We start from the raw sequence: 26,131 nt of genomic DNA, 5'->3' as shown, positions 1-26,131 counted from the left end.
ACAGCGTTTTTGCGAAAAATTACTCAGTGCAGACCCGGCCTAAGTATGATTTTTTTTATTCATCCTGGCATAGGGGGGGGGGGGGGAGGCAGCTGACTACCTACCTATCTACTTGGCTATCTGTCTGACTCCATTTTTACCTATTTTCACACCCACCTACATACTTACATATCTAGTTATTTGGCTACCTAACTATTAACCTATCTACCTAGCTAGCTACTCAACTACTTGATTTCCTACCAAGCTACCTGCCTACTTACCAAGCTATTTGGCTACCTACTTACCTACCTGGCTACTTACTTTCTTAGCTATCTACCTACCTATCTATCTATTTACCTACCTTCCTGGATAAATAAAGAAATACCTACTTACCTATGTAGATACCTACCTGGCTACCTAACTAGTGACCTACTTCTTTACCTAGATATCTACTTGGCTACCTACTTACCTACCTAGATTCTTGGCTACCTACTTACCTGTATGCCTACCTATCTTGCTACCTATCTACCTACATACCTACCTAGTCACCTACCTACCTAGCTACCTACTTACATACCTACCTACTTACATACTTAGCTACTTGGCCTTCTACCTAGCTAGCTACAGTGGGGCAAAAAAGTATTTAGTCAGCCACCAATTGTGCAAGTTCTCCCACTAAAAAGATGAGAGAGGCCTGTAATTTTCATCATAGGTATACCTCAACTACGAGAGACATAATGGGGAAAAAAAAATCCGTAAAATCACATTGTCTGATTTTTAAAGAATTTTTTTTTCAAATTATGTTGGAAAATAAGTATTTGGTCAGCTACAAACAAGCAAGATTTTTTACTCTAGCAGATCTGTAACTTCTTCTTTAAGAGTCTCCTCTGTCCTCCACCTGTATTAATGGCATCTATTTGAACTTGTTATCAGTATAAAAGACACTTGTCCACAACCTCAAACAGTCACACTCCAAACTTCACTATGGCCAAGACCAAAGAGCTGTCGAAGGACACCAGAAACAAAACTGTAGACCTGCACCAAGCTGGGGAGACTGAATCTGCAATAGGCAAGCAGCTTGGTGCGAAGAAATCAACTGTGGGAGCAATTATTAGAAAATGGAAGATATACAAGACCACTGATAATCTCCCTTGATCTGGGGCTCCACGCAAGATCTCACCCCGTGGTGTCAAAATGATCCCAAAAGCGGTGAGCAAAAATCCCAGAACCACATGAGGGGACCTAGTGAATTACCTGCAGAGAGCTCTGACCAAAGTAACAATGGCTACCATCAGTAACACACTATGCGCCCAAGGACTCAAATCATGCAGTGCCAGACATGTCCCCCTGCTTCAGCCAGTACATATCCGGGCCCATCTGAAGTTTGCTAGAAAGCGTTTGGATGATCCAGGAGAGTATTGGGAGAATGTCATGTGGTCAGATGAAAACAAAGTTTTTGGTAAAAACTCGACTTGTTATGTTTGGAGGAGAAAGAATTCTGAGTTGCATCCAAAGAACACCATACCTACTGTGAAGCATGGGGATTGAAACATCATACTTTGGGGCTGTTTTTCTGCTAAGGGACCAGGATGACTGATCTGTGTAAAGGAAAGAATGAATAAGGCCATATATATTGTGAGATTTTGAGTGAAAACCTCCTTCTATCAGCAAGGGCATTAAAGATAAAATGTGGCTGGGTCTCTCAGCATGACAATGATCCCAAACACACTGCCTGGGAAACGAAGGAGTGGCTTCGTAAGAAGCATTTCAATGTCCTGGAGTGGCCTAGCCAGTCTCCAGATCTCAACCCCATAGAAAACCTTTGGAGGGAGTTGAAAGTCTGTGTTGCCCAGCGACAGCCCCAAAACATCACTGCTCTAGAGGAGATCTGCATGGAGGAATGGGACAAAATACCAGCAACAGTGTGTGAAAACCTTGTGAAGACTTACAGAAAATGTTTGTCCTCTGTCATTGCCAACAAAGGGTATATAAGTATTGAGATGAACTTTTGTTATTGACCGAATACTTTTTTCCACCATCATCGCAAATACATTCTTTAAAAATCAGGCAACGGGATTTTTTGGATTTTTTTTCTCGTTCTGTCTCTCATAGTTGAGGTATATGCTAAAAATTACAGGCCTCTCTCATCTTTTTAAGTGGGAGAACTTGCACAATTGATGGCTGACTAAATACTTTTTTTTCCACTGTACCTACCTAGCTACCTGGCTGTCTACCTAGCTAGCTACTTAATGGTTTAGCTACCTACCTACCTAAGAGTTTTGCAACAGCTGGAGGTACCGTGGTTGGGAATCACTGTATAACAGTGTGAGGAACCACAGGCAATGCTTCACATAGAATCACTCAGCTCTGCTACATCTTACAAGATCATTGATACTCTATCTGTATAGTTGTCAGACCCTTACAGAGAGTAAAGTAAATTCTCATACGTTGTAGTATGCAATCAAGGCTGTCCCACTCATTCTATAAAAGGTATAACAGGCCATGAGACAGACACCTAGAGTAAAATTTTAATCCTCAAAATAAATAAATAAGTAACTAAAAAGAGACAGTCGTCCCATTAATCCAATGCTTTTTTTTTAATATCCTGGGTAATAGTGGCCTAACATCATCCATCTGAATTGTGAGTCTTCTCAGCCAATTTAACCCTTAGGCCAACGTGTTTTATTTCACTTTTGCGTTGTTAATAGATTTTATCCATTTGCGTGAGACATTGTGAATGATGTGTTGAGCCCTTTTCTTATGCTAAAACACAGGTTCCTGTGGTCCACCTTTAAGTAGATAGCTTTTAAGAACTGCTGGAGTTTTTACCTCTTGACAACATCCCAGCTGTAGACCAGCAATCGCAATCCTCCGGTGGCAGTTTTAATTATCGGCACCGGCGATACCATCAGTAAGTGTGTAATTACGTGTCACTTTCCTGGCTGTTGGGTATGAAAAGTAGAACTGGTGCGATGATGATTGTTGAAGCTGTAGACTCATATTTAAACAATTCAGAATGTGTAACTGGCAGTGTCATTAAACAGAGAGAGTCTGACCCCAGCTGTCACTTACTCTTTCATGTAAATTTTTTTTTCCTCTTCCTCTTCTCGTGCTGTCTGTCAAAAGAGCTTCACGCTCCGGAACGGGACTTGTAGATTGGGGTACGAAACCAGAAGTACAGAAGTGCTGCTATGCCTCAACTCCCGCTGAGATCCATCTTTTAGCCTAAATAAATACTACTGCGGAGATTGCAAATAAACCTTGGACATCGCAGGAAATTATATAGACTTACGCTGATGAATAAATAAAGATTGAATATCAAACAGAAATCTTAGCCTTAGAAAAACATGAATACATTTACAGCCATTTCCATAAACTTAATGAAAAAAATGGCTTCATTCCGACGGGTTCCAGAAACTGAAGAGCTGGATTTTTATTGGTTGAATAAGGGACGCAAGGGAAATGAGGGAAAGTAGGGTTGCGGTTTACTATGTTAATATTAAATGTAATATGCAATATTGCTATTATTTAGTTATAGTGTATTCATGTTATTTATTACTTATAACAGATATTGTTCCTATTTAAAACATTAAAGGGGTACACAGATTTTTTTTTAAAATCAACTGGTGGCAGAAAGTTAAACAGATTTGTAAATTGCTTCTATTAAAGAATCTTTATCCTTCCTGTACTTTTTAGCAGCTGTATGCTACAGAGGAAATTCGTTTCTTTTTGAATACATTTTTTGCCTTGTCCACAGTGCTCTCTGCTGACACCTGATGCCCCAATCAGGAACTGTCCAGAGCAGGAGAAAATTCCCATAGCAAACCTATGCTGCTCTGGACAGTTCCTGATATGGGCATCAGGTGTCAGCAGAGAGCACTGTGGACAAGACAAAAAAGATAAATAAAAATAAATAAATAATAATTTCCTCTGTAGCATATAGCTGCTTAAAAGTACTGGAAGGATAAAGATTTTTTTAAAGAAGTAATTTACAAATCTGTTTAACTTTCTGGCACCAGTTGATTTAAAAAAAAAAAAAAAAATGTTTTCCACCAGAGTACCCCTTTAACATATAATATTATTAAAGGGGTTATCCACCATAAGGTGATTTTCATATGTACCTGGCAGACAGTAATGGACATGCTTAGAAAGGCTCTGCACTTGTCTTGGGGCTAAATGGCTATGTCATGAGATTACCATAACACTGTGGATAGCTTTTTGTGAACTTGAAATTTCCTGTTTGACTTTTCTTTTTTTGACTTCAAATCCCACAATTCCATTTTCCTCCCTCCCACACATCAGCCACCCCACCCATTGAAACAAAATACCTGTGTTTTTCAATCAGGGTGCCTACAGCTGTTGCATTAGTTGCAGATTGATCTCTCTCCCACCAAGCGATCCCTCCACCCATTGAAGCAGACAGGCTCCCTGTCATCAGCTGACTAGTGAGTCAGGTCTCGGCCGCATTGCAAGCTGGGAAAAATCCGAGACAACAGTCATTTTGTATGCTCGAAAACGAGAGGCCAGAGGAGGAAACCCAGCCCAGCTGGAGTGGAGGTGGAGCAGTGATTGTATCCTGGTGGTGATAAATGCTATGGCAAGCCACACACCGGCATATGCCAAACACCCTCATGACAGAATCCTTATGGGGTACTCCGGTGGAAAACTTTTTTTATTTTAAATCAACTGGTGCCAGAAAGTTAAAAAGATTTGTAAGTTACTTCTATTAAAAAATCTCAATACTTCCAGTACTTAGTAGCAACTGTATACTACAGAGGAAATGCTTTTCTTTTTTAATTTTTCTTCTGTCATGACCACAGTTTTAACCCCCAAATACCCCTTTAAACTGAGAGACCTTTGTTTATAACTGAGAGATTGCTATGTGTGCAGGCTGAGATGTCAGCACTGTTTAAAGGGGTTCTCCGGTGCTTACACATCTTATCCCCTATCCAAAGGATAGGGAATAAGACGCCTGATCGCGGGAGTCCCGCCGCTGGGGACCCCCGGGATCATGCACGCGGCACCCCGTTTGTAATCAGTCCCCGGAGCGTATTCGCGTGTGACGTCACGCCTCCGCCCCACGTGTGACGTCACGCTCCGCCCCTCAATGCAAGCCTATGGGAGGGGGCGTGATTGCTGTCACAGGAACAGGGACTCCTGTCTCTAACAGTAGTTCCTCCTTCCCCTGTATGCAACTTGTCTGAAATAAATCCAGGAAAAATTCAGTTAAAAAAAGAATTTTTGGGGGGAAATTCAAAGGGAAATCAATATGTGCCTGAACCATTATGCTTATCTCTAGACACCTTACTTTGGAAACTGGTATCCTATACCTTATTTCAATTGCTCCATGTTTTGGACCCCTTGCAGTCATCTTATGTGTAACTGGCATTGACTGCCCTTCACATTAAGGGCATGTTCCCACTTGGCGTATACGCTACGCAAAATCTGCAGATGCAGTGGGAAATACGCTGTGTATCCCTCGCTCACCATTCACACAGGGCTTTCCGGCAGCAGCCCTATGTGTGCAGTGAGTTTTGGAGGCGGGCTGTATGACGGCTTGACTGTGACGTGCGGCTCTGCCTCCGAAACTCACTACCCACATAGGGCTGCCACCGGAGTGCCCTGTGTGAATGGTGAGAGAGGGATACGCAGCGTAATTCCCACTGCTTCTGCAGATTTTGCGCAGCGTGAATTACGCTGCGTATACGCCTATTGGAAATGATCCCCTTAAGGAGAACTCCAGCGAAAATTAACTTTTTCCCTTTCCACAGAATAGGGGATAGGTAGCTGATCGCCAGGGGTCCGACTGCTGAGACTCTCCAGGACCGGACCCCGGCTCTCTCAATAAGGAGTGTGTGTCATCTACCGGTAGATGGCACACACTCCAATAATTTTTATGGGATTGCCGATGATGCCCGCGTGCTGTACTCAGGTCTTTCCGGTACTCCCACAGAAATTAAAGGAGCACATGCTGCCTGCAGCACTTGTTACTCACTGAGTACCCATTCAGGAGATCACGGGGGGTTCCAGTGGTCGGATCAGCTACTTACCTCCTATCCTGTGAGCAGGGGATGTTAATTTTGCTAGAGTTCTCCTTTAATGTAACCACTAGCTCCCAGCATCAATTTTATCCATGGTTTATGTTTCATAAAACAAAAAAGCTAAATTATTTTTTGAATAGTAAACGACAATCAACTTTTTATTATTTTCCTAGGCCGCTCAGTATAATACTTAATCAGATTAAAAGTGCTATTTGCAAATAAAATTGAAACAATCTCAATAAACAAATTAAAAGTAATAAAAAGGAATAGACTTCTCAAATCTCATAAGAGCATGTAAGTCTCACAATAAATGTACCTTCCAATTCCTTACAAATAGCATTATCTCAGCCTCTCCAGGCACTTTAATGTATAGCTTTTTAAAACTCAAATACCTTCTATTAGTAATGAGATTACCAAAGAGAGGCTCTGGGAATTTTGACCTTCTCCACGCATTGCATCACTTTCATTGGCGAATATATTAATAAATAAAAATAAAATTTGCCTTGAAATTATAAACTTGAATATATTTCTTGTTCAAGGACAGTAATGCAGGAGCTCATCGACGGCGTTGCAGGGCTGGATGTATTAATTGCGGCACTAGCTTCACACTTGAAAGTAATAAATAGGGACATATTATATTCTCCCAGGATTAATTTGTAGTAATATTTTATCAGCTGTGAAAAGGGCAATTTTTTTTTTACATATCGAAACTTAAGAGGAAGCCCTATTAGAATTTCATTGGAAAACAAATTCTGCATATATTGTGCCGGCTTTAAAATACGGCCTATACCGAGTTCTTTATAATGTTTCAAGAGCAAAGGGGAAACCCGTAAAATGTAAGAACACAAAGAATTGAAGAAAAATGAATAAAGAAGAGAATAATGGTAAAGGGAAAAGACATCTTCTGAGAACTTTATGCTTTGCAAGTAAAATATAATTTAAAGGGATTATACAGCCTGTAAAAAATTATGGCCTATCCTCTGGAAAGGCCATCAGTATTAGACTGGTGGGGGTCCGATTCTCTGCACCCCTTCCAATAACCGTGCACAGGGCAAGCACCACAGGCCCTACAGTGTTTTCTTATGCTTGTCCTTGTAATCTGCAGCAGTGTAAGGTACTGCAGTGTTGTCACATACAAGTAAAAGAGGCAAGTTCCTTGCACTAGCACTACTAATGGTATCCAAATTACAAAGAATGCAGGTAAAGACTAAAGATCCTGCATCACTGGTGAGAGCCCCGAGGCCTCTTCTAGCAGCTGGAGTGTCAGGAGTTGGACCCCCACAATCTAATCTTGATGGCCAATCCAGAGGATAGGCCATCAATTTTTACAGACTTGTTAACTTCTTAACTTTTGCCCATAAAAATATGGTTTATTATTGCCTTTTTTAATGTTTGGTGTTGGAAAATGTCTCTGACCTGTAATTTAACCCCTTAACGACGCAGGACGTATATTTACGTCCTGCGCCGGCTCCCGCGATATGAAGCGGGATCGTGCCGCGATCCCGCATCATATCGCGTGGGTCCCAGCGCTAATCAACGGCCGGGACCCGTGGCTAATACCACACATCGCCGATCGCGGCGATGTGCGGTATTAACCCTTTAGAAGCGGCGGTCAAAGCTGACCGCCGCTTCTAAAGTGAAACTGAAAGTATCCCGGCTGCTCAGTCGGGCTGTTCGGGACCGCCGCGGTGAAATCGCGGCGTCCCGAACAGCTGATCGGACACCGGGAGGGCTCTTACCTGCCTCCTCGGTGTCCGATCGACGAATGACTGCTCCGTGCCTGAGATCCAGGCAGGAGCAGTCAAGCGCCGATAATGCTGATCACAGGCGTGTTAATACACGCCTGTGATCAGGATGAGAGATCAGTGTGTGCAGTGTTATAGGTCCCTATGGGACCTATAACACTGCAAAAAAAAAGTAAAAAAAAAGTGTTAATAAAGGTCATTTAACCCCTTCCCTAATAAAAGTTTGAATCACCCCCCTTTTCCCATAAAAAAAATAAAACAGTGTAAAAAATAAAAAAAAATAAACATATGTGGTATCACCGCGTGCGTAAATGTCCGAACTATAAAAATATATCATTAATTTAGCCGTACGGTCAATGGCATACGCGCAAAAAAATTCCAAAGTCCAAAAAAGCGTATTTTGGTAACTTTTTATAACATTAAAAAATGAATAAAAAGTGATCAAAAAGTCATATCAAAACAAAAATCATACCAATAAAAACTTCAGATCACGGCGCAAAAAATGAGTCCTAATACCGCCCCGTACGTGGAAAAATAAAAAAGTTATAGGGGTCAGAAGATGACATTTTTAAACGTAAAAATTTTCCTGCATGTAGTTATGATTTTTTCCAGAAGTGCGACAAAATCAAACCTATATAAGTAGGGTATCATTTTAACCGTATGGACCTACAGAATAATGATAAGGTGTAATTTTTACCGAAATATGCACTGCGTAGAAACGGAAGCCCCCAAAAGTTACAAAATGGCGTTTTTTTTTCGATTTTGTTGCACAATTATTTTTTTTTCCGTTTTGCCGTGCATTTTTGGGTAAAATGGCTAATGTCACTGCAAAGTAGAATTGGCGACGCAAAAAATAAGCCATAATATGGATTTTTAGGTGGAAAATTGAAAGGGTTATGATTTTTAAAAGGTAAGGAGGAAAAACGAAAGTGCAAAAACGGAAAAACCCTGAGTCCTTAAGGGGTTAACCCCTTAAGGACGCAGGACGTAAATGTACGTCCTGGTGAGGTGGTACTTAACGCACCAGGACGCACATTTACGTCCTAAGCATAACCGCGGGCAACGGAGCGATGCCCGTGTCATGCGCGGCTGATCCCGGCTGCTGATCGCAGCCAGGGACCCGCCGGCAATGGCCGACGCCCGCGATCTCGCGGGCGTCCGCCATTAACCCCTCAGGTGCCGGGATCAATACAGATCCCGGCATCTGCGGGAGTTCGCGATTTAAATGAACGATCGGATCGCCCGCAGCGCTGCTGCGGGGATCCGATCATTCATAACGCCGCACGGAGGTCCCCTCTCCTTCCTCCGTGCGGCTCCCGGCGTCTCCTGCTCTGGTCTGTGATCGAGCAGACCAGAGCAGGAGATGACCGATAATACTGATCTGTTCTATGTCCTATACATAGAACAGATCAGTATTAGCAATCATGGTATTGCTATGAATAGTCCCCTATGGGGACTATTCAAGTGTAAAAAAAAATTAAAAAAAATGTAAAAGTAAAAGTAAAAAAAAAGTGAAAAATCCCCTCCCCCAATAAAAAAGTAAAACGTCCGTTTTTTCCTATTTTACCCCCAAAAAGCGTAAAAAACATTTTTTATAGACATATTTGGTATCTCCGCGTGCGTAAATGTCCAAACTATTAAAATAAAATGTTAATGATCCCGTACGGTGAACGGCGTGAACGAAAAAAATTAAAAAAGTCCAAAATTCCTACTTTTTTTATACATTTTATTAAAAAAAAAATTATAAAAAGTGTATTAAAAGTTTTTTATATGCAAATGTGGTATCAAAAAAAAGTAAAGATCATGGCGCAAAAAATGAGCCCCCATACCGCCGCTTATACGGAAAAATAAAAAAGTTAGAGGTCATCAAAATAAAGGGATTATAAACGTACTAATTTGGTTAAAAAGTTTGTGATTTTTTTTAAGCGCAACAATAATATAAAAGTATATAATAATGGGTATCATTTTAATCGTATTGACCCTAAGAATAAAGAACACATGTAATTTTTTCCATAAATTGTACGGCGTGAAAACAAAACCTTACAAAATTAGCAAAATTGCGTTTTTCGTTTTAATTTCCCCACAAAAATAGTGTTTTTTGGTTGCGCCATACATTTTATGGTATAATGAGTGATGTCATTACAAAGGACAACTGGTCACGCAAAAAACAAGCCCTCATACTAGTCTGTGGATGAAAATATAAAAGAGTTATGATTTTTAGAAGGCGAGGAGGAAAAAATGAAAACGTAAAAATTAAATTGTCTGAGTCCTTAAGGCCAAAATGGGCTGAGTCCTTAAGGGGTTAAAGGGAATCTGTCAGCTCTATATCATGCTCAGAGCTGCTTTCAGGGACTGATAGATGATAGTGAGATAAAAAAAAAACTTATACCTGTCCAATAGCTGATGGCTGATTTGCAAAGTTATAAAATTATGTTTTACTTCTTAGCTCAAGTGTCAGAGAGATGCTGTTGGAAGGAAAACATAATTTTATAACTTTGCAAAAAGTCATCAGCTGAGAGAAAGGTATCATTTGTTTTATCTGTCTGACAGCTATCTGCCCATTTCTGCAGCTCTGAGCATGATATATTGCTGACTGATTGATCTTAATGCATAGGCTGTAGGTATTTTTTTTTACTAAAACAAGAAATCCTTGACAGTTCCTTTAAAGATCCCGTGATTGCGTCTGGTGTGGATTAAGAAGATTTTACACTTTTAATATACTGTTACATTGTTAGGGTATATTAACAGGCTCCACTGATGGTTAAAACTATGGTTTACAAAAAAAACACAATATTGAAAAGTATTTTTGAAAATATATAACTCAAAGAGACACAAGTAGTCGGCCGTTATGTCTGTACATCCATGTCCTACCACGGTTAAGCAGGTAAGAGCTACAGGTGTTGCAGAAACTGCAAAAATAGGAAACCACCGGGAGCGCTACACGCACAAGGAACAGCAGTGTACAATATCAACATCACCTCAAAGAGAAAAAGAAAGGTGCGGAGCACTCACCATTCCAGTTGTAGACAGACACGGTTAGGTAGATCCAGGACCGTTTCGGTCTGTATGGAATCTAGGCGACGTGACGACCGCTTTGGTCTATGCTGGAGAGCGGCAGGTAGACTCCGCACCTTTCTTTTTCTCTTTAAGGTGATGTTGATATTTGTGAAAATAGTTTTTATTTGTATTATTTTAACCCCAATATTTACCACCAAAAATATTCACTAACTAAATTAATGAACATCCAAAAGAAAAAGTCACATTAATTTCTGAACATACTACAAGTTACTGCACTGTTTCCCAACCAGTGTGCCTCTAGCTGTTACAAAACTACAACTCCCAACAGGATTTGCTGCTTCTCAAGATCAGGGAGCATGCAAACTGGCGGTCTGTATATATATATATACATATATATATATATATATATATATACAGGGGCGGACATATCACTTGTTCAGCCGGTTCGGCTGCACAGGGGCCCAGCGTGTTAGGGGGCCCCCTAGTAGCCCAGGTCACAGCCTGGGCCTCACAGTCTGGGCCCTGCAGGGCCCCCTGCCAGTACTTCATACTAAATGCTGCAGCAACAGGTCCCGGACCTGCCGCTGACAGCAGTATTTTACCTCGGCCTGGCGAGAGGACAGGCCAGGGGCTGATGGGAACAGACGTGCCCCGCGCAGGCACGCACGTCTGTTCCAAGCCCCTGACGTCACGTGTCATGGCCTCTGATCCCGGCAGAAGCGACAGGAGCAGCAAACCCTCCCGCCTCACACGGCCGCATCGCTGAGCAGATAAGGTGAGGAGAGTGACGGTCGGGTGCAGGGCGGTGGGGGGAGGGGATTGTAATGATGATGAAGAGGACAGGAGGGGTGTTGAAGAGGTTGGTGGTGTAATGATAAGAAAGATTGGGGGTCTGGGAGAGCGTAGTGTTGATAAGGAGGACCAGAGGGGGGGTCAGGGGGGTAATGATTAGGGGGTTTAATGTTGATGAGAAGGACTGGGGTGGGGGGTGTCAGCTGTGTAATACTGATGAGGTGCTTAAGGTATATGGGATGATGAGGAGACTGAGGATGGAGTGCATGGGGTGATGAGGAGACTGAGGATGGAGTGCATGGGGTGATGAGGAGACTGAGGATGGAGTGCATGGGGTGTATGGGGTGATGAGGAGACTGAGGATGGAGTGCATGGGGTGATGAGGAGACTGAGGATGGGGTGCGTGGGGTGTATGGGGTGATGAGGAGACTGAGGATGGAGTGCATGGGGTGATGAGGAGACTAAGGATGGGGTGCGTGGGGTGTATGGGGTGATGAGGAGACTGAAGATGGGGTGTGTGGGGTGTATGGGGTGATGAGGAGACTGAGGATGGAGTGCATGGGGTGATGAGGAGACTGAGGATGGGGTGCGTGGGGTGATGAGGAGACTGAGGATGGGGTGCGTGGGGTGTATGGGGTGATGAGGAGACTGAGGATGGGGTGATGAGGAGACTGAGGATGGAGTGCACTGGGTGATGAGGAGACTGAGGATGGAGTGTGTGGGGTGATGAGGAGACTGAGGATGGAGTGCGTGGGGTGATGAGGAGACTGAGGATGGAGTGATGAGGAGACTGAGGATGGAGTGCACTGGGTGATGAGGAGACTGAGGATGGAGTGCATGGGGTGATGAGGAGACTGAGGATGGAGTGCATGGGGTGATGAGGAGACTGAGGATGGGGTGCGTGGGGTGCATGGGGTGATGAGGAGACTGAGGATGGGGTGCGTGGGGTGATGAGGAGACTGAGGATGGAGTGCGTGGGGTGTATGGGGTGATGAGGAGACTGAGGATGGAGTGCATGGGGTGATGAGGAGACTGAGGATGGGGTGTATGCGGTGATGAGGAGACTGAGGATGGAGTGCATGGGGTGATGAGGAGACTGAGGATGGAGTGCATGGGGTGATGAGGAGACTGAGGATGGAGTGCATGGGGTGATGAGGAGACTGAGGATGGAGTGCATGGGGTGATGAGGAGACTGAGGATGGAGTGCATGGGGTGTATGGGGTGATGAGGAGACTGAAGATGGGGTGTGTGGGGTGTATGGGGTGATGAGGAGACTGAGGATGGGTTGTGTGGGGTGTAGAGGAGACTGAGGATGGGGTGCATGGGGTGATGAGGAGACTGAGGATGGAGTGCATGGGGTGATGAGGAGACTGAGGATGGAGTGCATGGGGTGATGAGGAGACTGAGGATGGAGTGTATGGGGTGATGAGGAGACTGAGGATGGGGTATATGGGGGTGATGAGGAGACCGAGGATGGGTTGTGTGGGGTGAATGCGGTGATGAGACTGAGGATGGGGTGCGTGGGGTGTATGGGGTGATGAGGAGACTGAGGATGGAGTGTATGGGGTGATTCAGTGGTGTATCGTGGTTGGCAGTATTATATTGATAGAGTACAGTGGTGGGCAGTATTATATTCAGGGGTACAGTGGTTGGCAGTATTATATTCAGGGGTACAGTGGTTGGCAGTATTATATTCAGGGGTACAGTGGTTGGCAGTATTTAGGGAGTACAGTGGTTGGCAGTATTATATTCAGGGATACAGTGGTTGGCAGTATTCAGGGGGTACAGTGGTTGGCAGTATTATATTCAGGGGTACAGTGGTTGGCAGTATTATATTCAGGGGTACAGTGGTTGGCAGTATTATATTCAGGGGTACAGTGGTTGGCAGTATTATATTCAGGGGTACAGTGGTTGGCAGTATTATATTCAGGGGGTACAGTGGTTGGCAGTATTATATTCAGGGGTACAGTGGTTGGCAGTATTCAGGGGGTACAGTGGTTGGCAGTATTATATTCAGGGGTACAGTGGTTGGCAGTATTATATTCAGGGGGTACAGTGGTTGGCAGTATTCAGGGGGTACAGTGGTTGGCAGTATTATATTCAGGGGGTACAGTGGTTGGCAGTATTCAGGGGGTACAGTGGTTGGCAGTATTATATTCGGGGGTACAGTGGTTGGCAGTATTATATTCAGGGGTACAGTGGTTGGCAGTATTATATTCATGGAGTACAGTGGTTGGCAGTATTATATTCAGGGGTACAGTGGTTGGCAGTATTATATTCGGGGGTACAGTGGTTGGCAGTATTCAGGGGGTACAGTGGTTGGCAGTATTATATTCAGGGGTACAGTATTTGGCAAGGTTATAATGATTATTGTCATCATACAGAGGATGAGGATCTACTGACAAATTAAGGAACCAATGATGTCCGGGTGTCAGACTCTGCAGAGAAGATGGAAGAAATCCTGGTGTCTGGACCAGATGAAGAAGAAAAGTAAAGACAACAGAGAAGACGTCACTCAGGTCAGTGATATCATTGTGTATTTTCCTAACTGTCCCATCAGAGCTTTAGTCACTGATATCATTGTGTAGTCTCCTGACTGTCCCATCAGCTGTAGTCACTTCAGACATGATGGGAGTTGCAGCTTTCCAACATCTCGGGAGCCACTTGAACCAAGGTGATAGGTGGGGGTCCCATGAGTCAGACCCCCACCATAAAAATGGTCTGTTTATTTTAAAATGCCTGGGCCTATTTTTGGTCCCAGTCTGACCCTGCCTGTAAGTCACTTCTATCACTAAGGATAAGAAGCCAAGGAACCAGGGGGTGCCAAGGGGTGTCGTGCTAAGTCCAGGGGTGCGAATGTAAAGGGGAGCACTGCCCTCTGCCTCCCAGCTAGATACGGGTCAGGCTGACCTGGGGGAGTACTCACTGGGCCGCACACTGAGAGGGACAGGGGCCACCCGGAGCCCACCTCAAGAGTCGTTCCATCCACCTGTGGTGGACAAGGCAAGTGGCGACACTACACGCGCGGGGTAAGTGGAGCCCCCCCCGGTGGGGTCTAGGTACATGAGGGGGCACAGTGCTGGGGGGGGGGGGCCCAGGCACATTCTTTGCACAGGGGCCCTCTGCTGTCTGTGTCCGCCCCTGTATATATATATATATATATATATTATGAATATATTATACATAGACCTCTAGCTTCCATGCTCCCTGATTTTATACCATATAGTGCAGAAGGAAAACAGGTGGGGACATGTGGCCTGAAGGCAAGTAGAATGGAGGCAGACGGGCAACCACATATATATTACTTCTGTACTGGAACTCCTCCCCTTCACCTATAGAAGGGTGCTTAAGGACCTGACTCGCAGGTTCTTAAGTCATACTTCACAGAGGAAGAAGACAGAGACAAATAGGGTGTGCATGCACTTACTATTTTGCTGTTACTTCATGCCTGATCCTCTAGTCACTTCCAGAGCTGCGGCCACTATTCCGCTGTTACATAATCTCTTATCCTTCAGAGCTGAAGCAGCTATTCTGCTGTTACATCATATGTTATCCTTCTGTCACCCCCATAGCTGCACTCCCTTTTCTGCTCTTTCATCACATCTTATACTCTCTAGTCACTCCCAGAGCTGTAGTCACTATTCTTCTGTTACATCATGTCTTATCCTCCAGTCACCATGGAGGCAGCCACTCCCTCCACATATGTTACATAAAAAGCAAAAATTTCTTGCAAACAGCTTGCACCTGTGTACTTGATATATATATATATATATATATATATATATATATATATATATATATATATGTATATATATATATATATATATATATATATATATATAATATAATAGTTGTGTTGGATGTGCTGACCAATTTCTGCCTACATTTACCTACTGTTATCCTCCAGTCACTCTCAGAGCTATAGTCACTATTCTGCTGTTACATCATGACTTATCCTCCAGTCACCTTCAGAGCTGTACTCACTATTCTGCTGTTACATCATGTCTTATCCTCCAGTCACTCTCAGAGCTGTACTCACTATTCTGCTGTTACATCACAGCTTATCCTCCAGTCTCCTTCAGAGCTGTGCTCACTATTCTGCTGTTACATCATGTCTTATCCTCCAGTCACCTTCAGAGCTGTGCTCACTATTCTGCTGTTACATCATGTCTTATCCTCCAGTCTCCTTCAGAGCTGTGCTCACTATTCTGCTGTTACATCATGTCTTATCCTCCAGTCTCCTTCAGAGCTGTGCTCACTATTCTGCTGTTACATCATGTCTTATCCTCCAGTCTCCTTCAGAGCTGTGCTCACTATTCTGCTGTTACATCATGTCTTATCCTCCAGTCTCCTTCAGAGCTGTGCTCACTATTCTGCTGTTACATCATGTCTTATCCTCCAGTCACCTTCAGAGCTGTGCTCACTATTCTGCTGTTACATCATGACTTATCCTCCAGTCACCTTCAGAGCTGTACTCACTATTCTGCTGTTACATCATGTCTTATCCTCCAGTCTCCTTCAGAGCTGTGCTCACTATTCTGCTGTAACATCATGTCTTATCCTCCAGTCACCTCCAGAGCTGCAGCCAGTATTCTGCTCTTGCTATATGTATTATACTGCATTCACCAACAGGCTGTTTGATGGGTGTCAAAAGCTTTCTGGGCATTCTGGGAGTTGTAGTTTTGAACCAGCTGAAGGTACACACAAATGCTGTATTCACATGATTTTGATCATGATGATTTTTCCATTTTGTTGTGTTGAAGTGGGACCGCACATCTTACGTTGGCCTGTTACTATCATAGAGGCATATATTAAAATAATATGGACTTTACAGAGTTCTTCTTACTACAAATCAATGTTTCCATTTGTCCCCGGGCAGTTACATATCTCTCTTTGAGATTTTATGATAAAATATGTGTTCCTTTTTTTTTTTCATTTCCTCCCTCAGAATAGTCAATTTTCAAGGTTTCAGTTCGGAATCGTTGTGTGGATCAATTCCAACTTTTCAAAGATCCTGTCTAGATAAAACAAAACGTTACGATGACTAATTCGTTCTCTCCTTGCGCTTATAATCTCCCGAAGCAAAACAAAATTGGTACCGTTTGATAGGCCCCCTTATCAAAGCTACCTTTCTTCGTGCCTACTGTTCAATTATGTAGAATACATCTGTAACATCTGGCACATCTGTAATTATTTAGCGATAGCGTCCACAAAAAAATTACTAATTTAGGCTTTCTCTGCGTCTCCCATTGATTATTGTAAATAGTCCCGGGCACTTTGCCAGGCTCGGCTTTACGTCCACTCCAGTTGATCCAACACTCAGCGGGTCGCCTGATTTATTAATTACCAAAGTTTTCAAATACTACTTAATTGTTGGATTCGTTACTTAGGCTTCTGGGTTTCTCGTAAAATAAACACATTCGCCTTTCTTACGTGGATAAAGAAGCACATTTTAATGCACTGAGTGTTTACTAACTCGGTCTTACCTAAGTTTGAATAGCAACGTTTCTCTAAAAAATAAAAAATGACACCATTAGCCAAAATGAGAATCAATGGAGTACTGTATGCAGGATTGGACGTGTCTCGGAAACAAGCAAAACAAAGTATAAAAACAAACAACCCAAAAATGAGTAATATACAAGAGTTTGGAGCACTTCCAACCAGGGTGCCTCCAGCTGTTGCAAAACAACAGCTACAAGGCAATGTTTCAGCCACCCAATTGCAGCCTTTCTCAAGCCTTTTCTGATATAAAATGGAATAAAAGCTATGCCATTCTTCACTATATGAGAGTGCCACAGTAGCCTTTCTCTACTTGCTAGATAGATAGATAAATATACAGCAACAGGAGAATACAGCAGCACCCTGATAGCTTTTCATCTTGTATCTATATACTCATGTTTTATCTATATCTTTGTGCTAGCAGTGTGCTGCTGTATTCTCCTGTTGCTGTATATTTAGCCCAGCAGCCTGCACCTGTAAGCCAGGTCCATATAATAGTTTGGAATCAATAGTGCTGGCTAACTTATCCTTTGGTTGTATTACACACACGGGGGAGTGGCTACCTCCATGTTGGCTCTTGCACCCCACACACCTTTGGATGTTTCAGATCCTGCAATGCCTGCTAAACTGTTCAGACAGAGGCATATTCATAGTGTAGGGTCCGTCCCAATGAGGTCACCTTACCGTGGTGGGACGGTCCAAGCTATTTGGCTGCCAAATTGCAAGCTAAGTACCTCACTATTTCATAACTTCATAATTTTATATTTCCATTTCTTGCACCATAGCTGTATAGCTTTTCATGTTGCGTCTATATACTCATGTTTTATCTATATCTTGTGCTAGCAGTGTGCTGCTGGATTCTCCTGTTGCTGTATATTTAGACCAGCAGCTTGCACCTGTAAGCCAGGTCCATATAATAGTTTGGAATCAATAGTGCTGGCCAACTTATCCTTTGGTTGTAGATAGATAAATATATAGATAGATAAATTGATAAATATGAAAGAAATAGATAGATAGAGAGATACATAGATAGATAGATGTAGGATGAATAGATAGATAGAATAGGAGAGGAGACGGATGTTCACTCTTGAATACTATTTTAATTTTTAAGTAATCACATGATTATTGTCTAAGTATATCTTGATGAAGCTAACATACTCTATCTTTATGACATGAAGTTAAAAGACAACATACGATCTGCCTGCAGCCACCACTATGAGGAGCTCTACATCAATCTCAATGATAAGACAGTATGAAATTAGCTCTAAAGCTTCAAATAAAGGCAGCTGCAGGTAGCCAGGATGCTATCTCTCAAACTAAACTGCTTATATGAAGTCCTAAAGATGTGATGATATAAGATGAAACTGGTCTGGTTGGAAAACACTGGCTCAGATTTAAATTCGGTAGCAACCTGTTAGCTTTGACGCGTAAATTAGACAACCAGCAAATAGATCGTAGGAACCAATGATTCCCTGTAAGAATACAAGCTGGTGCTTACTCTGGGGCTGATTTCACTGTTTTATCCACCTCTTGGGCTCTTTTAGACTGTATGGATGTCCTCAGGATGCAATGATGTAATCGCTTCGACCTCCCTATGACACTAACATGGCCCCAAAAAAAGGCTTACAGCTGAGAAGCACCCTTCATGGTCACCATGTGATGGAGTGGGTATAGATGAGTAATGAGTATGTATTTTTTGTTGTTGTTTTTTTTTTTTTTTTTTTTTTTTTTGTTAAGGGCACTTTTACTATAAAGGGACATTAGTGAGGCACTATATTTGTAGGAAACTAAAAGAACATTTTCTGTATGGGAGCACTGGGTTAAGAGTTTAACTCTGCCGGCATATAAGGGGATTCTGTTACTTAGTGGAATCATTTAGGGGGGCATAATTACTGTGTTAATGCTGATACAGAGAGCTGTTGTTGTGTGGGGCACTATTACTATCTGGGGCACTCTTTTATTGGGGGTACCTATAGTTATGAGAACATTTGGGGCAGCAGCAGATACATGATGGTACTGTTAAACTGACTCTGATTAGAGAAGATGTCACCTGTATTTGCTAGATGTAACTGCACTGTAATCTCTTATATGGTCTTCAGAGTCTGTGCAGAGTCAATATCTACGTCTATAGGTCATGGTAGGGGGGGGGGGGTAATATTGATCTGTGTATTGTTTTATTTTTTTTATTTAATATCGTTATGGCAGTATTATCCAGCCACTATGAATTGTATTACATTTGATCCTGCTATGTTGGTATTATTTTTATTATTTATTCCTATATATCCTTAAGAAAATCCTGCATATACCCAATAATGCGTACATATTATAAAAATATTTATACATATTTATTATATTTATCTTAGCTACAGGATAGGGGTTAAGTGTCTTATAGTGGCATGTCCATCTGCTGGGACCCCCTCAATCTTCTGATTGGATATCCTAGCTCTTTGAGAGGAGTGTGTTATGCATATTCTTTATTGGAGCACCAAAGAGACCAGAATTCTGTACTTGGGCATCTCTGGCGCTCCCATAGGACTGCTGCAAATGGCACATGCTTCTCTCAGAGATCCGGAGTCCCATTCAGGAGATTGGAGGTCCAAACAGTTGGACTGCCATGATCAGACACTTATCTCCTAAACTGTGGATGGTAGATAAGTTGTCTTTCACTGGAAAACCCCTTTAAAAAAATAAAATAAAAGCACACACATACGCATTCTCTGGAACAGAAAAACATTTGTTCCAGAGAACAAATGTTTTACATTACAACTTTCTTTGTAGACCACACTAAGCAGGGGAGACATAAAAAACCTTCTAGTAGTCTCTGAATTGACAGCACACAGTTTGTGTAAATGTTAAAGGGGTACTCCACTGGAAAAAAAAATTTTTAAATCAACTGGTGCCAGAAAATCTTAATCCTTCCAGTGCTTATCAGCTGCTGTTATGATCCACAGGAAGTTCTTTTCTTTTTGAATTTCCTTTCTGTTGATTGCTGCATCTAAAATGAAAGTTAAAGCTTCCCGGCAGCTCAGTCGGGCTGATCGGGACTATTGCATTAAAATCGTGATGTTCCGATCAGCTAGCACGCGAGCGGTGGTCCCCTTACCTTGCTCCGTCGCATCCGATCGCCGTTTGATTGCTCCAAGCATGAGATACAGGCTTGAGCAATCAATCGCCTATAACACTGATCAATGCAAAGCTATGGCTTTGCAGGGATCATTGTAAAAGATCAGTGTGTGCAGTGTTATAGCCCCCTATTGGAGCTATAACACTGCAAAAAAAAAGTGGAAAAAAAAGTTAATAAAGGCCATTTAACCCTTTCCCTAATAAAAGTTTGAATCCCCCCCCCCCTTTTCCCATAAAAAACTGTGTAAATAAAAATAAAACATATGTGGTATCGCCGCATGCAGAAATGTCTGAATTATAAAAATATATAATTAATTAAATCGCACGGTCAATGGCGTACGCGCAAAAAAATTCCACATTCCAAATTTTTGGTCACTTTTTATATCATGAAAAAATGAATAAAAATCGATCAAAAAGTCAGATCAATACAAAAATGGTACCAATAAAAACTTACGGTGCCAAAAATGAGCCCTCATAACGGCCCGTACACGGAAAAATACAAAAGTTATAGGGGTCACAAGATGAGAATTTTTAACTTATACATTTTCCTGCATGTAGTTATGATTTTTTCAGAAGTACGATAAAATCAAACCTATATAAGTAGGGGATCATTTTAACCATATGGGCCTATAGATTAAAAATAGGGTGTAATTTTTACCAAAAAATGTACTGAGTAGAAACGGAAGCCCCCAAAATAACAAAATGGCATTTTTTCTTAAATTTTGTCACACAATGAATTTTTCCCAGTTTTACCGTGGATTTTTGGGTAAAATGACTGATGTCACTGTAAAGAAGAATTGGTGGCGCAAAAAATGAGCCATCATATGGAATTTTATGTGCAAAATTTAAAGCGTTATGATTTTTAGAAGGTGATGTGGAAAAATTAAAATGCAAAAACGGAACAACCCTGCGTCCTTAAAGGGGTAGTCCAGTGGTGAAAAACTTATCCCCTATCCTAAGGATAGGGGATAAGTTTGAGATCGCGGGGGGGGGGGTCCGACCGCTGGGGCCCCCTCTGCGATCTCTCTGTACGGGGCCCCGGCTCTCGGCCCGAAGCGGCGGCCGACACGCCCCCTCAATACATCTCTATGGCAGAGCCGGAGATTGCCGAAGGCAGCGCTTCGGCTCTGCCATAGAGTTGTATTGAGGGGGCGTGTCGGCCGCCGCCTCGTGCGGAGGTCGACACGCCCCCTTCCCGCGGGCTGTTGGGGCTCCGTACAGGAGATCGCAGGGGGCCCCAGCTGTCGGACCCCCCGTGATCTGCAACTTATCCCCTATCCTTAGGATAGGGGATAAGTTGCTCACCACTGAGTCACCACTGGACTACTCCTTTAAGGGGTTAAAGGGGTACTCTTCCAGATGATAACTGTCATAACACTGGGTGATGCACAGAGATTGTGGAGGTCCCAGCGGCAGGACCCACGCAATCAGACATCTTATCCCCTATCCTTTGGATAGGGGATGAGGTGTCTAGGGGCGGAATACCCTTTAAGGTTTACAAAAGAGAAGTGACATCAAAATATTGGCACTAGATTTTGTTTCCATGGTTATTTCAAAATGTAAAAAATTTGAATAGTTACAACATTTTTAAAATATAATATAATCAATTTTATTTTACATTGTTATTGGATTTTATTTTCTTCTTTCTGTTAAGTTTGAAGGTTGCAGAGACAAGAAAATAAAGTTTTATTTTTTGTATTTTTTTATTTTTAGAAGAATGAATAATGAATGCTGATTTAGTGTATGGATGGAAGCACGTATTACATGACCAGAAATTAGTCTTTATATAGCTTGCATTGTACAATGTGTATATGACTTGGTGACAAACTGGTAACAAACTGAGCTGTCATGAAGACACAGGAGCTTTTCAGAACATTGGTTGAGTTCTGTGCCTCAGGCGGTTTTAGGCTGGGTGCTTCATGTAGGTGCTAAGACTGTACACTTCATGTGTAGGAGCATCTCATTCTGATCAGCCAGGAAACTCTATTATTTAGAATGTTTCATCCCAGTGGAATCCTGATCTGTAAATAGTTAAAGGTTTTTTTTTTGTTGTCAAATGTAACGCAGGCGAAAGGAAACAGTCAACTTTCCATCGGCTTCATAAAGTTTGAATTTTCACCGTAAAAATTTAAAAAGAAAGAATTAATTTCCGTGGACAATAAGATTTTTTATGTTTATTTTTATTTATTTTTAGCAAACTTTTTATAATTTGAAATCTTTTCTACATGATTATTTTCAGAAGACATTTATTTCATTTTAGTTATTTTTTTACTTTTAGATTTTTATGTTAAAAATTCAAAACTTTTATTATACCTTTTGTTTTATAATAAACTGATATTAGCCAATGAAAGTGAGAAAATTAGGCAGAAAATACATTTTGAAATTTATTCTATTATATCTTATGTTACTTTCATACTTTTGTAATTTAAATTTTTGATTTACTATAATATATATTGAAAAAAAAATCTAATTAATATCTATTTATCTATGATATCACTCAACCTATCTATCTACATATTTATCTTATTGTTATTTTCCATATGCTTCTACAGGGTTACAAGAGTAAGAACACATTCTCCAGTGATATTCCAATAATAAAATTATTTTTAAAATGGAGTAAATGCATTAGGAGTAAAGAAGGATGGATTCCTACCTGACCCAAACCCTGGAGCTGTTGTTCTATTGATGGCTTCTCCCGATTACTCTCTGCAGCTTCCTGCTTCCTCTGATGGGTCAACCCTGCAGGAAATACCGCTCAGACAGAAATAAAAAATCACCCACCATTGGGTGAGGTTGGTGATTTTTTATAATTTTTTAATGCTCTCTCAATCTATGCTTAAACCTTTTTTTTACTGCCGTAAATAGGCATTTTCATTTGAACAAGCTTTGCAGAGATCAATAGTATAACGAACATAAGGAACTTTGTAATATATTTTATTTGACAAAAAAATGCTTCTTTCTCCTGTTATTAACCTTTTTCCCTCCCTCCCGCCTCACTCATGCTGCACAAATCTTCTCTGAAAATCAGCTCAGCTTTGTTCTGTTTCTGCAAGACAAGAAATACGAGTCTATGGAGAGGGAAGGAGGGAGCTCCGTCCAACAGCTCCAAGAGAACTGCAAACTATAGCTGAAGCCTGCAGGGTAGAGATCTACTGGAAAATACCATATACAATTTGTATAATGGCCAGAAATAGTACTGCTTTTCATGCACACACAGGGCAACTCGTCTTGAAAAGACACCTGACATGATTTGATCAGGTTTGCTCTAATGCTTTTTGATTTTAGGTATAGTCAAAGCCAATGTAAGGGAAATCCAGCTATTTTGGACCACACTAAATTTATTAGGAATAGACCTGGTCTAGTTTTTTTTTTAAATACTTTCAAAAACTCTTGTTCCCATCAACACAGAATCTCAGCTGCTGGAACATGACTAATCTGACTTTTATTGCATGTTTAAACTATCTCAATTATTTTGTTCTGAGATGGCTTTAAAGCGCAACTGTCATGGATATTATACCCCCCAGACTAATAACATGATAGTATAGATAATGATACATGTAATGCAGCTGTACTTTTGGCTTCTGTTTATCACTCTTTATCAGCAGGAAAATAGTTTTATAGTGCGGTCAGCAACAGTCGGATAGGCGTGGCTGGGGATCGTAATGCCCCGCCTCCACCCCACCTATCCTCTGTAAGTGAGCGCTGGACCACTGTGTGATTGACACACAGGTCCCCACCCCCCCGATGTCCATGATGTGCGGTCCGGCGTGACTCCACTGAGCCTAAACATATAATGTGCACCTTTATGTTATATGATGTACAGTACTCCTCTTCTTTCTTCTCATGGTGCCGGAGTCGCGCTGCTTCTGCTTTCACTACAGGCAGAGAGCTCGCTCCCATTGTCTGCCGCCAGCTCAGTGCGCCTGCAGTGTTAGAGGCAGGGAGCGAGCTCTCTGCCTATAGTGAAAGCAGAAGCAGCGCGTCTCCGGCACAATGAGAAGAAAGAAGAGGAGTACGGGCTCTGTATATCATATATCATAAAAGGTGCACATTATATGTATAGGCTCAGTGGAGTCATGCCAGCCCACACATCATGGATATCAGGGGGGGGGGAGCTGTGTGTCAATCACACAGTGGTCCAGCGCTCACTTACAGGGGATAAGCGTGGTGGAGGTGGGGCATTACGATCCCCAGCCACGCCTATCCGACTATTGCTGACCGCACGATAAAACTATTTTCCTGCTGATAAAGAGTGATAAACAGAAGCCAAAAGTATAGCTGCATTACACGTATCATCATCTATACTATCATGTTATTAGTCTGGGGGGGTACAATTTCCATGACAGTTGCGCTTTAAAGGAATTTTTTGTTCTGGAGGAATCATTTGGTCTGTTCATTACACAGACAGCCCCCTGGTACCAATGAGAACTATTGGGGAGATTTATCATTGCTTTTAGAGCATTTTTTTTGTCTTTGTTTTGGCGCAGTCCAGGCGCAAGCAGCATATTTAGCGACTTTTATGCGCCATTTGATATAGACAGTTTCACTCTTTTTGCCTACCTGTAGAACTTTTTCTTTTTGACCTTGCAGTGGTCACGTATTTATCATTTGCAACTTTTGTCAAAAGTCGCTATTTTGTGTGCAAAGGTACTTTTTTTTAGGCACAAAGCTACACCACCTACCAGTAGGCGTGAGAATCACTTCTACCTTCCACAATTCAACCTCTTGTGGACAACAGCGTCCCACTCCCCTTCTATGACACGCGCTCAGCTCCTGTCATAGCTGGGTGGTCCTGGTGGCTACCAGGACCCATCTCTAATGTCAGACATCACCGGTGATGCCCGGCTTTAACCCCTTAGATCTAACTTGCAAGTAAAAATGTCCCGTCAGCTCTGTGAAAGTAAGTAAAAACACCTAACCTGCCAAATTCAGGACCCAGGAAATTGTCTACTTTCCTCCCTCTCAAGTGTCTAGAAAAAGTGTATGTGGTAGAGCTTTTCCCACCACAGCAGAGCTGCTGCACCTTCTTGATAAATAAGATGCACGCTAGTCAAACCCACCACCCAAATAAACGTGGGAAAATAGCTCTACCGTATACAATCTTTGATAAATTCGGGCCCGTGTAATGCCACATATCCCCTTATGTGGTTCTGAAGAAAATCTGATCCCCTGCTGATCAGTATCCTCACAGATTACATATAATGGCTATAGTCCCTTGTAATAGAACACCCTGTGATAAACTTGCCATTAAGGGACCACTGTAACAAAAATATTGCTAAAAAGTATTGTAGTTGTTTTTTTTTCTTTTCAATCAGAACTCCAGTAACTTGGTGGAAAATTTGAAGTAGTGTTACCAACTCCCATGATCCTGAGAATGGAAGGAAATGTTCCCTCTCTGAGCTAAGCAATGCTTGGAAGCCCAATGAAGGAAAGTTTGGAAGTTCCTTCTTTCAAGGAACAATTTTTCTCTTTTTTTTATTTTTTTATTTCCAGCATTGGTGTGGGTCCAGTCAGGGTCCCATGGTTGTCCCAGGAGTCAGACTCCCAAGATCATCTTGTTGTCTTCTATCCTGTGGGTAGGAGATGATCTCTAAATTTGGAAGTACCCTTTAAAAAGGTTGTCCGTGGAGCAGAAAAAGTCCTGTCTCTCCTGCTCCTTGGTGCTCACTTCTACCCTCTCCTCATCTTGAAACTATACCTTACAAGACGAGAGATGACAGTCATATTCATCGCATGCAGGCAAAACCTCACCTGTATGCGACGTCCAATAGCTGAAGGATGTCACCACAACATCATGCAGCTATGGGGTCCAAAATCTGGAAAAAAAAGATTCTGAACCCAACAGTGATCTTCAACCTGCGGGCCCACAGATGTTGCAAAAACTACAACTTCTAGCATGCTCGGACCATGCTGGGAGTTGTAGTTTTGCAACAT

At 42.1% G+C, this 26,131-nt stretch overlaps 1 long non-coding RNA gene across 2 annotated transcripts in view; it reads left to right on the top strand.

The window, feature by feature from the left end:
- LOC130282010 (uncharacterized) overlaps nt 1-26,131 on the top strand; it is a 209,737-nt gene that overhangs the window by 74,833 nt on the left and 108,773 nt on the right. The window contains exon 3 of one of the 2 annotated variants that reach the window (XR_008846208.1): nt 3,106-3,406. The exons of the other annotated variant lie outside the window; for it this stretch is intronic. This is a non-coding gene — a long non-coding RNA (uncharacterized LOC130282010). Of the gene's footprint in view, nt 1-3,105; nt 3,407-26,131 lie in introns of those variants that run through there. 2 annotated transcript variants of the gene reach the window in all.

The sequence above is a fragment of the Hyla sarda genome, chromosome 7 (genome assembly GCF_029499605.1).
Source record: "Hyla sarda isolate aHylSar1 chromosome 7, aHylSar1.hap1, whole genome shotgun sequence".
NCBI classification, from domain to species: domain Eukaryota; kingdom Metazoa; phylum Chordata; class Amphibia; order Anura; family Hylidae; genus Hyla; species Hyla sarda.
Note: the sequence above shows the minus strand (reverse complement) of the source record. Positions and strands in the feature narration are given on the sequence as shown.